The sequence below is a fragment of the Aquarana catesbeiana genome, linkage group LG01 (assembly GCF_042186555.1).
Source record: "Aquarana catesbeiana isolate 2022-GZ linkage group LG01, ASM4218655v1, whole genome shotgun sequence".
Taxonomy (NCBI): Eukaryota; Metazoa; Chordata; class Amphibia; order Anura; family Ranidae; genus Aquarana; species Aquarana catesbeiana.
The window spans coordinates 721,546,679-721,560,240 of NC_133324.1; the positions used below are offsets into that span (position 1 = coordinate 721,546,679).

Sequence of the window (13,562 nt, forward strand, 5' to 3'; positions counted from 1 at the left end):
GGCTCATCCCTAGTCCCCATGACTCAGAATCTAGAAACGTCAGTGCAGCACTGGATGGAAGATGCAATGGTCTGTCAGGAGTCCAGAAACTCACTGACCTTTTATACACACACTAATTACAAGCAAACAGATCACAGGGAAGGATAGTTACCTTTAATAGCCATTCAACCCCCTTTGTGTCAACATGTGTGCATGTTATTAGGCCAAAATGACCAGGGTATGTAAACTTTTGATCATTTGGGTATTTTCTGTTGTCATTATGATTTAAAAAAAAAGAGTAAACACAGCTGACTGATAATAAATGGCTCCAGACAAACACTAGCCATGAATGAAAGAAAAGTTTTTGTGTTAACATTCATATTCTCTGAAAAATGCCCAAGAAATCAAATTCTGCCAGGGTATGTAAACTTATGAGCACAACTGTATATAATCAGACACTGAGCACTGCATTAATACAAGCAGATTTTTATTAGACAATTTGCCCTGCCAGCAGCATTATTTCAGCTTAGGGAAAACATACATATAGGAAAAATGCATTATCACTACTGTGTCATTTTCAATCCCCTTTCTGTGCACTGAAATGGTTGCAATGTACAGCAGACTTTTTCTGCTTTGACATCTCACCCCCTGCAGTTGTGTTGTATAATTGTACCTTGGCTAAGTATTGCTCTTTTAATGGTGGAAACTTTTTGGCTGAATTTTCTGCAGTTAAATTAGACTGGCCATGCACACCTGATATTTTTGAACTATGTGAATAATTCTAGCACAGCTTGCCGTATTTGCTACAGCTGGGCTATCCATGTAGGGAGTAAGTTCAGAACCAGAATAAGGAATTTTAATAGCTTAACCAGCACATATTTCTTTTCTCCTTAGAAATGGGAACAGGTCGTCGTTTAAGCTGAACCTAAACCCAAGAGAAAAAATTTAATATATATATATATTGCAGCTTACCAGTCCCTAGGTGTGGTTGTTGTATTCCTTTTTTATTTTGTCCTACCAGTAACACATTTCCTGTCCTAGGGTGAAATGTTCACTATCTGTAATGTATCCAAGTAGAAGCAATGTTGTTATCATAGGACAGGACTACAGAGCACTTCCCCTCTCCTCTCCTTCTGTCAGGATCAACAAGACTTGTTTTTGCACTATATCTTACACAAATTACCAGAACACAGATTCAACAGAACAAAAGGGGCTAAAAAAAAAAAAAAAAGTAGTTTTATTGGTAGGATTTACATACACTGTAACATACATGCTAGCCTTCCTGGACCTTCCAAAATGAACAAGACAGACTCAGACAAGTGAAATGTTTCTGGTCATTACAGGCTCAGATTTCAGCTGGGTCATACTTTCTGTATATATTGTTGTCAACTTACATTAAGCAACACAAACTCTAATTTAATAAAATAATGGTGGTTGTAAAGCCTCCTGAGACATTTTTACATATAGATAAGCCTATAAGGCTTACCTATATGTACTGAAAATATCTCCTAAACGTGTGCCATTTAGGAGATTTTTACCTTGTAGTGAGCCGATAATGTCAATAGTGCATGTGCAGTGAGGAAACAGCCCTCCGCGCCGTTTCTTCCCCAGCTTGTCCCGTGACTGGCGGCTCCCACGCGCATGCGCGGGAGTGACGTCACGCGGCTCCGGCCAGTCACAGAACCGGAGTCCGCATCCCCGAAAGAAAGAGGAGCGAAGATGAACGCTTCCACCAGTGGGGACATCGCGGGCTTCGTTTGCAGGCAAGTGCCACATAATGGGATAGTATGCGATGCATACTAGCCCATTGTGGCTTTACTTTGCAGGGGAATAAAAAGGAAGTAAAACCCATGAGGGTTTACTTCCTTTTTAAAGGAAAATTATATTGGTATATACATCTATTTTTAAATTTTTATCATAAATTTATGTTTTCTATCTTTTTCATTGCTAGAATAAGTGCCTTTATTTAACAAATTAATATCTTACACATTGTGCTTTACTGTATGAAGAGTATGGTGGGTTTTCTGATAAAAAAAAAAGAAAAGAAAAGCCTAGTACTAGTTCTTTACTTGGTAAAGTGGAATTAAATAATAAAATTGACTAATGATTTTTAAAAATGTTCCCTCCCCCTGCTCCTACCTACCTTTTTTCGTCCATGCCAGTCTGATTATGTGATCCCGCAGCTCCAGCTCCCCTGTGTCAGTGAACAACGACTGCAGGGAACAGGAAGCGGTGTCAACAGTGGCTGGGCCATGGGAGCCTATGGGTGATGTCATGGAATTCTAAACCGTTGTTGAGCACTTCCTTACACAGGGGAGCCGAGCCTGGATGGCGTATCTCCAGTGACTCATTAAGCTGTTTGTGTACTCTAATATGGTGCTATTTAGGAGCAGGACTTCAACGAACACTAGTCAATTGCAGAGCGTATAGTACTGGATGACAAGAATAAGGACAGAGAGGTAAATAACAGAAGCAAGACTTCTCATCTCAACTATAAAGGGATGAAGTGATTTTTAGTGCTGATCTCCTAACCAAACACAATCCATGCCATAATAAACTCCATAGCCTTCAGCCATCACTTCTTCCTTTTCCTAAAGCTTTCACAGTTTGCTTCAGCTCTTAGACTTGTAAGTTCATTGAAGCAGTGACCTCACCTCCTTTTTCTTTTTTTGGCCAAAATCGTTAGATATGAAGGTATGTTAGGCATGTGCTCAAGATCTTGGACTCAAGGCAAAGCACAGTTAATGTTACACAGTGACTCATAATCAAGTTTGATTACAGTTGTACCCTATAGGCAATCTTTCATCAGCCATAGTTTTCAGTCTAATGATTACAGCTTGCCCCCTGCAGAAGTTGGTGATGTAAACAGCCCCACATTGGGTAAAAAGCCCCACATTGGGTAACATCAAAGTCAGAGAAGCTCCTGCTAGGTCCATTGGTACATCAGCCAGGAAGATTGCACAACTCCCAGAAAATATGCCGTCATTAGCATTTTCCTATTTTCAGGCTTTTTATTTCTGACAAAAAAGAAAGTAAACTAATCAAAAACAACTGCAGGACGCTGTGTTGTTTATAAACATGCTGAATATCGGTGCACAATTATTTATTCAATCAGTTCTATGAACAAATTTCTAGAAAGGGCATTTTAATAAATTATGCATTCTAAATACCATTACCAAAACATACAAAAACTTAACCAGCATGTTTATCTTTTTTATTATTTAGTTATAAAAATTAGAGTGACTGAAAAAGCTATTAAAACTGATATAACGCAACATTCAGCCGTGCCACATCTACAGGTAGAATACAATTTTTTTGTATCTATTTTTTTTTTTTTTTAATTGGAATTCAGATATCTTTTTTTCTTAAAGAGGCCCTGTCGTGTAGATGTAGAACAACTATAAAAGGGAAATAAAAATGCGATTTTAACAATCCTATTTTTTTTAGTTATTATTGCAAAGCCTGCTTAGCCATTAGTGGCAGAGGCAGCTCACCTACTCAATATCCCAAAATCCTTTTCCTCCAGCCAATATACTCTTATCACAAGTCCTGTATTTTTGTCCAACAGCAGTGAATAGTCCATACTGATGCACAGTATAGCGATCACATTGTAGCATGTAAGCAACATTCTGTGCATCAGTACTTTGAGCGCAAGCAGATGTGATGACGTGTTACTGACAGCCTGGGCTCATAGGAAATGGTTATAATGATGATAGCCATCATTTAAACAAAAGAAGACAGTTGTTTGGCACTAGAAGCGGTGGTAGTTTTTTAAACATGCTGAGCAAAAGAAAACTAAAAAAAAAAATGAACATGGAGTTTTGCTTTAAAGTGGATGTAAACCCGAATTTTTTTTTTTTCTTGATGTCATAATGTAGAGTATAAGATTTCCTATCATTTGAGCCCAGTCTTGCCACAAAGAGTTAATCCATCTCTGAGCAATCCTCTTTTATTGTTCAGTGAGATAAATCTTGACAAACAGAGAAAAACTTTGTCAAATCCTCCCCCTTGCTGTGAGTGACAGGTGATTTACATCTTGTGCACTAGCCTAAGAGACATGCAGTATTTTTTAATTCCCTCCACTCCTTTTCTTCAGCAGCTCTGCAAGGATTGGCTGTTCCACACCTCGGAATATTTTGGCATGCTGAAGTCATGTGGTTACTTTCCTGTCTTTTCACTGGATGTTAGAGACCATAGCAGAAGTTCAGTGTAAGAAATACACAGGAGAAAATGCATATTGACAAGGGGAGTGTAGAGGTGGGCGGGGAGTCTACTGACATCACGACTCCACCCACCGAGCTCCAGACAACAGACACACCCACAGAATCTGCAGGTTTTCGGGTCTCATAACAGAGAGAGGGGAGACATTTGACAGGTAAAGATACATGCAGGAGGCATGTATATCCTTATGGGGCGTACACACGGTCGGACTTTTCGTCTACAAAAGTCCGACAGCCTGTCCGGCGGACTTTCGGCGGACTTGCAGCAGACTTTCTAACGAACGGACTTGCCTACACACGACCACACAAAAGTCCGACGGATTCGTATGTGATGACGTACACCGGACTAAAATAAGGAAGTTCATAGCCAGTAGCCAATAGCTGCCCTAGCGTGGGTTTTTGTCCGTCAGACTAGCACACAGACGAGCGGATTTCGGGGTCCGTCGTAGTTACGACGTAAAGATTTGAAGCATGTTTCAAATCTAAAGTCCGTCGGATTTGAGGCTGAAAAAGTCTGCTGAAAGTCCGGAGAAGCCCACACACGATCGGATTACCAGCCAGCTTTAGTCCGTCGGCGTCCGTTGGACTTTTGTAGACGAAAAGTCCGACCGTGTGTACGCCCCATTATAGATAACCCCTATGGCAGTAGTTTAGAAAGGATGACATTGGGTTTACATCCACTTTAAACTATTACAATGGCTCGAACGGTCATAATAGAATAATAGAGGCTGCCATTGCTGACATTTTCTTTTGAAAATGCTAGTTTCCTGGTTGTCATGCCTTGGGTCCAATGCTGACTGAGACATTGACCTGGAACAAGTCAAGAGATGAGGAATTCTGATACTTCATTTATAGTATGCATGGTTCTGTGTCTCTCATTCAAAAGAAGTTGAAGTCAGACAAGCATTTAGCATTTTTAGAAAGACACCAGCCACTATATACCATCATTCTCTTATGACAGAGTTGCTTTTATTTTTTAATCCTTTATTTATGATGTCATACAAAATCCAAGCACTTACAAAGGTACTTAGCATTCAAACGGTGACAAAGTAACTTTGTAGACACCAATTTAACTTTGTGGCTAGGGGGATGGAAAAAAATCAATGTAACACACAAAAAAAGATCCCAGACAAGCCACTAAGGTTGAGTGCAGAATCACTTTGTTAACAAGTGTTGAGATAGGATATTAGCCACACTGGAAGTGCATTGTTTTCTTTAATTTGGTTGCTTCATAGACCTGTATCATGAGAAAGAGTGGCTAATTCAGGGCTGTCCAACTATCAGCCTGTGGGGCCTTCTTTTTGAAACTGAGAGGGCCCCAACTAAAAACAGCCAGTGCAGGCAGCAGTATTATTGTTGACACGGACACAAATGCTGAGGGTTATTAATTACTTCTTTCAGATACTTATATAGTGCCATCAACTTGCGCAGCACTTTACATATGTATTATACATTCACATTAGTCCCTGCCCCCAAGGAGGTAACAATCTAAGTCTCCTAACTCAACATCCATACATATACATACTAGGGTCAATTTAGACAGGAGCCAATTAACCTACCAGCATGTCTTTGGAGTGTGGGAGGAAACCGGAGTAACCGGAGGAAACCGTGCAATTACTGATGCGGACAGCAATGAAGAGGATTTTATTAGTGCTGCCTCTGCTGTGAGCCAAACGTCACTTCCCAGAAACACCTGTGTGGCCGCATATGCATCATTCTTAGACAGGTTGATGTAAGAAGGAGATGATTGTACTAAAGTGGTTCTAAACCTAAAACGTTTTTTACCCTAATGTATTCCCTGCATTAAGGTACAAAACATTTTAGGCCTTGCTTGGCCCTGCTCTAAACACTTACCTCACTCTTGAATTGATCCAGCACTATGCCCGGCTGCAGTCTTCTTTCCAACTTCATACAGAGACTGACAGGCAGCAACTGGAGTCCTTGGCTCCTGCTGCTGTCAGTAACATTTAGTGGGGAGGGAGCGGGAATGGGACCAAGCTGCACTGTGTGCATCAATGGACACATACAGCCAGCTTGAGATCAAGCCCACACGCCTGCCCCCATAGCTTGTGGCTTGCTATGGTGGCAGACACAGAAGAGGAGGAGCCAAGAGAATTGGTACGGGACCCCAGAATAGGAGGTTTGCATACATTGCACAGAGCAGGCACATGTTTGTTATTTTAGGGGGAAAAAAGCTTAAATAGATACATTTATAAATTATACAGAAACATAATAATTATTTTTATGAACACACATTAATAACATTAGCTCGGCCAAGCTTTAATATTTGATCTAAAACAAAACTGAAAACACTGAACAGTACTGGAGATGATAGCACATCCATAACAAAAAAAAAAAAAAAAAAAGAGAAGGACCTTTGTGTGACCTACCCATTTTTTCCATATGCCACAGTTCAGCAGGCTTCAAAACCTAAGCTTCCATGATGCAATAGGAGATGCATAAAAGCAGTTATATAATGCATTCAGCATGATGTAGTGGAGGGCCTTAGAACAGAGATAGCTTTATTCACATCGCTATCTGACACAGTTCAGCTTTTACAATATTCAAGGAAAGTATGTATGCATGGCATCATCTCATATATATTCAGCCACAGCAGCACAAAGTAGAGAATCTATGTCCCCCCAGCCACTCTTCTCTGCAGATGACAGCAAAACATACACTTCACTGTGGAATGTTTACTATAAAAATGCTGAAAGAATGTTGGTATAAGTTTATTACATGGAAAGTCCATTTCTGTTTGATGAAGCAGCTCTTTATGACGACACCAGTGTACCAGAATGGATCAACATTCACAGAATTACGGATATGTTTACATAAATGGCCCAATCATACGAGTCTGTAGGCAGGTTGCCTACTGTGAGCTAGTTAGCATGGCTACCCTAGCCAGAGGAAAGGGATTAATGTCTTTTGTCGCTGTTCCCGATCTATATTGACAGGCTTTTTAGGGTCCGATCTACTGGTCTTGTGTCTTTATAAAAAGGGCTCTGCTGGCTCTGATGAAGAAGGTGATGCCTTCGAAACACATCGGCCAGCAGGGATCCCGGTGAAGTCCCCCTATATTCTGGAGACTGCCAAGTCTTGGATTACTGCGCTATGGACGAGTGACTCGATAAGCAAATTTTTTTCATACGCTTGTGAGTGTATTTCTTATTATGATTTTTAAGAAGAACCGTGTGATAATGCATTAGGCTGATGTGCCCTTTTTTGTTTCTTCTTTATAAAAGTGACAGGGGACAGGACCCAACATGTTGAGAGGTTGGATGGCCGAGCTATGGGTTCCAAAGAGCTGCTCCTGGAATAGACGATGTTGACTCGTCAGAACACCAGCATCTGGGATATTGTCATTATGGACTTTGCCTATAAGGACTCTACCTGGGCAGACAAAGTTAGGGTTAGACAGGAGAAGGACGTTTGCCTGTCATGCTGTTACATTGAGTTCCTACAGTAAAGTTGTTTCAACCGCTTTGAACCTGGTCTTAAGTTATTCAAAGGGGTGCATCTTGGTTTCTGCCATATTCTAAAGAACCTGGGTCATTAAAGCACTATAGGCTATGAGTAACACTACTACAAGAAGGTTAACTCGGCAATGACAAGAGGAGTGTACAAGCCACCAGTCCTTTGGTGTGGTATCTGGTCAGGGGACAGGTCCTCCGGTAGCGAGGGGGTCAGTATGGGAGTGCACCCCTCCAAAACGATCACCTCTGCTAAGAACAGCTGTCTCCGCAATAGAGGGGGTCGGTGCTCTAACTCCCTCCTTGGTAATCCGTCTTCCTTGGTCACTGTGAGAACAGTAATGTTACGAAGGTCTAAGGCTTGATCACGAGGTACGGGAAGTAAGGCATTAAAGAGTACATATGGAGGTCCGCACTGTGCGCGGCTGAACCCTGTTTTGTTACTAGGAGTGAGGTAACAGAGCGAGCTGGACTGGTGGAGTGGGCACTGGCTAAGCACTCCTAATGTAAAACCTACAAGTACAGTGTGTAGTAACATGGGACAAGCCACCTGTCAGAGGAACTCTGCACTTCAGCCCACACACAGTAAAGCTCATTTCAATTCAGGGAACTGCTGTAGTGTTCAACTTTTCACATAACCGCAGTCCATGCCTGGTCCCAGGCATTGATAAGCATGCGCTGTGTGACGCATACACCCATGTGCACGTGCGCAGTAGACGCATTAATTTTTAACATGATATGAACCTTGCCCATGCTTGCCTTGAACAGGGTTTCATTAAAAAGGCAAGGCATAAAAAACCCTAGTTAGACTTACCGGTAACGGTATTTCTACGAGTCTTTCAGGACAGCACCTGGAGAGAGCGCAGCTCCACCCACTTTTCCCAGGAAACACTGCAGTCAGTATTTTCTTTAAAGACCGGACACTTCCACCATGGCCTCAGTTGTTCATAGAGTACCTCCAGCCATGCTGAAATTAGATAAGCAGAATATAGCAATAACACCACATTTTTATAAACCAATTAGGGCGGGTCATCGGTGCTGTCCTGAAAGACTCGTAGAAATACCGTTACCGGTAAGTCTAACTAGGGTTTTTCTCCCCTCGTCTTTCAGGACAGCACCTGGAGATGATAAAAGAGTACTTACTCTAGGGTGGGACCACCGCCTGCAGGACCTTCCTGCCAAACGATTGATCCGCTGCTGAAAGCAAGTCCAACCTGTAGTGGCGGGTGAAGGTGGAGAAGCTTGTCCACGTGGCCGCTTTACAGATCCGGCCTGGAGAAGCCCCCGCTCTTTCTGCCCAGGACGTTGCTACTGCCCTTGTTGAATGGGCCATTACCCCTGTGGGAGGATCAGCCCCTGCAGCCCTGTAGGCTTCACTGATCGCCATTCTAAGCCATCTGCCTATAGTGCTTTTAGAAGCACAATGACCCTTGCGTGATCCAGAAAAAAGAATAAAAAGAGAATTTGTCTTCCTAAACTCTCTCGTAATCTCTAAATAATGGAGTAAACATCTCCTCACATCCAGGGTATGAAAAGCCTCCTCTTTAGAGTTGGATGGTGAAGGACAAAAAGTAGGTAAAACTATCTCTTGTGCCCTATGAAAAAAGGTTGCGACCTTTGGCAAGAAGCCCGGGTCAGTTTTCAGCACTACCCGGTCTGAAAATATCAAACAAAAGGGTTCTACTATAGATAGAGCCTGTAACTCACTAATTCTTCTGGCTGAGGTAACTGCCACCAAAAGAACCAGTTTAAGCGTCCATACTTTTAAAGTTGCTTCCTGTGGTGGCTCAAAGGGTGATCTAATCAACCCCTGTAGCGCCAGAGATAAATCCCATTTAGGAAAGGATTTGAAAGGTACCGGCCTAAGCCTGGCCAATGCTTTGAAAAATCTCACTATAAATGGTTCTTGAGATAACTTTCTCTCAAGAAACACCGACAAAGCAGCTACCTGGACCTTCAGGGTACTGGCTGCCAGCCCCATCTCCATACCCTCATTGAGAAACTCTAAAATCGAGGGCAACTCCTGTGGTGAACATTTTTTAGTCATGCACCAGGAGTTAAACCGCTTCCATGTCTTAAAATAAATACCCCTGGTAACCTTCTTTCGGCTATTTAACAGGGTTGATACCAGCTTATCTGAGAAGCCCCTTCTTTTTAGCAGCTGCTCCTCAGTAACCAACCTGTCAGCCTGAGCTGATTGACATTTGGATGCTGAAGGGGTCCCTGGGATAGCAGATCCTTTCGAAGTGGGAGAACCCAATGTGGTTCCACTGCCAACCTCTGTATGGTTGCAAACCAGGGTCTCTTGGGCCAAAAAGGAGCCACCAGGATCAAACTTGTGGTCTCTCGCTGTAGTTTTTTCAACACCCAAGGGATCATTTGAAAGGGGGGAAAGGCGTAGCACAAGTGGAAGTTCCATGGTTGTGCCAGCGCATCCAAACCTTTCGCCTGATCTTGCCTGTTTAGTGAGTAATAGGCTCTCACCTTTGCATTCTTGTGGGATGCGAAGAGGTCTATCTGAGGAGTTCCCCATTTCTTTACTAACTCCTGGAATACCTCCCTGTTCAGACTCCATTCTGCCTCTAGTATCCTTTCTCTGCTTAGAAAGTCTGCCACTAGATTCAGCTCTCCTTTTAGGTGTACAGCTGTTAGGGACTTTACGTTGCCTTCCGCCCAGGATAGCAACTGAAGTGACAAGGCTAGCAAGACCTTGCTTCTCGTGCCCCCCTGGTTTGTAAAATATGCCACTGCTGTGGCATTGTCTGATAGCACCTGAACATGATGCCCCCGGACTATTTCCTCGAAAGCCCACAGTCCTAGGAGAATAGCCCTTAATTCCCTCCAATTGGAGGATCTCCCGGCTTCCCTTTTTGTCCAATTGCCTTGAGCCATCTGTCCTTCCAGGTGGGCTCCCCACCCCCAGGAACTCGCATCTGTTGTTAACCTCCTCTCCTGGGGAAAAAACCAGAGCAGGCCCTTGTTCAGATTGGAGTGGCTCCTCCACCACCAGAGCTTCCTCTGAACTCGGGGAGATATCGTTATCATCTTTTCTAGGGACTCTCCATAAGACCAATTTTTCAAAATTGTCTGTTAAAATTCCCTTGCATGCAAACGTGCCCACTGTACTGCAGGTATTGCTGCAGTAAGGAGCCCCAAAACAGACATCACTGATCTGATAGAAATTGGCAGGTTTGTCTGGGCCTTTTTTACAGCGTTCTGAAGCTTTACTATCTTCTCCTCTGGGAGATACATTTTTCCCTGTATGGAGTCGATAGTGTAACCTAGAAAGGTTATTGCCTGTGATGGGATCATGTTCGATTTTTCCTCGTTTATTAACCACCCTAGGCTCTCCAGATGCCTCCTCGTCCTTTGTAGATCCCTCTCCAATATGTGCCCTGATTTGGCAAATATTAGCAGATCGTCTAAATATGGGACAATCGAAATTCCTTCTATTCTGAGAGGGGCTAAGGCCTCCGCCAGAATTTTTGTGAATATCCTCGGAGAGGATGACAGCCCGAAAGGGAGAGCTCTGAATTGCAGATGTAGGACAGATCCCCCTATCCTGATCGCAAATCTGAGGTGCTTCTGTGATGTTGGGGATATAGGCACATGGAGATATGCATCTCTTAGGTCTATGGATACCATAAAGCAGTCTGGGGTCAGGAGACCCTTTACCGAAAAGATCGTATCCATCTTGAACCTTTTGTACCTGACCGCTCTGTTGAGTATCTTCAGGTTCAGGATCAATCTGAACTTGCCTGAAGGCTTCCTCACCAGAAAGACGTGTGAATAGCACCCCTGTTCTACCTCGTTGGGGGGAACATTCACTACCACCCTCTGCTGAATTAACTCCTGCAGAATTGCTGACATAGCTGTAAGCTTCTCCGGGTCTCTGGGAGCCTGAGTTAAATAAAACCGAACCGGAGGGGGTTGGGCAAACTCCAGTCCGTAACCCTCCCTTATAGTTTTCAGGATAAATGGACTGTCTGTTATCCTCTGCCACTGCGGGAAGAAGGCTTGTAACCTTGCTCCCACAGGCTGTGGACCGTCACTGGCTCTTTGTATTTGGGGTAGGGGAGCGAAAGAGTACCCCTGACTTGCCCCTGCCTCTCTGAGACCTCCAAGGTCTTTTAAATCCTGTCTCCTTTGAGTCTGTGGTTTTCCGAAAAGGACGAAAATTTTTGTTGCCCTGAGGAACCACCTTTTTCTTAATGGGGAAGGCTTTCTTTTTGTCAGCCGTTCTCTCAAGAATGGCTTCAAGACCTGGGCCAAAAACCAAATCCCCCTCAAAGGGTAAACCGCATAATTTGGCCTTAGAGGCTGTGTCCCCGGTCCAAGTCTTGACCCACAGAGCCCTGCGCGTTGAGTTGATTAGGGCAGATGATCTGGCCGACATCCTAACCGATTCTGCCGAAGCATCTGCTATATATCCAACGGCTTTCATAAGCACTGGTAAGGTCTCCAAAAGATCCTTACGAGGTGTACCTGCCTCGATATGAACCTTTAGCTGTTCCAACCAGTGCTCCAGGTTTCTGGCTACCACTGTTGATGCCATAGCTGGCTTTAAATTTGCTAGGGTGGAATCCCAGGCTTTCTTTAGCAGGGAGTCAGCCCTCTTGTCCATGGGGTCCTTGAGGATACCCATGTCCTCAAACGCGAGGTCAGTGTTTCTCGACACCTGAGAGAAGGCCGCATCCAGTCTAGGCTTTTTGTTCCAGACCTGTGCGCTATCTTCCTCAAAGGGAAACCTGCGTTTGAGGGATCTAGAAAAGAAGGGGGCCCTCTCTGGGTCCTTCCATTCTCTCTTAACTGTTTCTGACAGAAACTTGTGCACCGGAAACATCCTGTGTTTCACCTCACCCATGCCTTGGAACATCCTATCGTGTAACGACAGCTGGGCCTTGTCCTCTGTAATATTAAGAGTAGTGTGGATAGTTTTTAGTAGATCATCCACCTCCTCTAGAGACAACTTATATCGAGAAGAAGAAGAAGAAGATTCTTTCTCTTCCTCTGCTTCTTCCTCAGATTCCGTAGCCACGCTACGATTTTCCTCCTCCGAGTCACTGTCACCCCTATATGCGGAAACAGAAGACTGGGAACGAGGTACTGAGCTGCCTGCGGCTGGACGTTTGTCAAGGTAGGATTTAAATGACTCAAAAGTCTCCGCCAAATCTTTCCTAAAAGAGCTCAGTAAGTCCTGCTGAACCACAGGTACACTAGGAGTGGTTTCCTCCTTAACCAGGTCTGCAATGCACCCTTTGCATAACACCTTAGCCCAAGACTCTTTAAGCACATTTTTACAAGATGGGCATTTTCTTTTAACAGGAAAAGACGAATGCTTGGTCTTTTCTTTTGCCTTCTGAAATACACAAACAGAAAAACACCTATAAATAGCATGCTGAAAAAGAGTGGAGAGCTAACACTTTAACCCCCCTCCTTCACTCAGCCAGTAAATCCCCCCACAGATTTACTTCACAATCTTAAACACATTTACTTCCTGCTTCAATACCCAGGAAGAATGCTGCAGGCTCTTTAAAACATTTACCAAAGAGGGAACTAAAACATGCCCATAGAGTAAGTTACAGAGACACACTGTCCACGCTTACCTGGGCCTGGCTGACTTGTGTGGCTCCTGCTCCTGCCACCACCGATTGTTCCTCCTCCATATTGACAGGATTTGCAATGGCGTTGGTGCTCGTTTTTTAAACTTTCCCGGTCCACACGCCGCTGCGAGGGCCGGAAATGACGTCAGCCGGAAGAGACCTGCCCTCCCCTCCTGCGTTCCAGCGGCCGGAACCGGAAGCCGCGTCGCGCCGCTGGAGGTCCCGCCCCCGGCCGTAGTGACGCGCTCGCCACCGGAACCCGGAAGGCTGAGCAATGGGGTTGAAGA

At 43.9% G+C, this 13,562-nt stretch overlaps 1 protein-coding gene across 1 annotated transcript in view; it reads right to left on the reverse strand.

Annotated features, from left to right (window-relative positions):
- Nucleotides 1-13,562, reverse strand: part of RNF150 (ring finger protein 150) — a 264,405-nt gene that overhangs the window by 141,980 nt on the left and 108,863 nt on the right. The gene's annotated exons all lie outside the window — the stretch shown is intronic.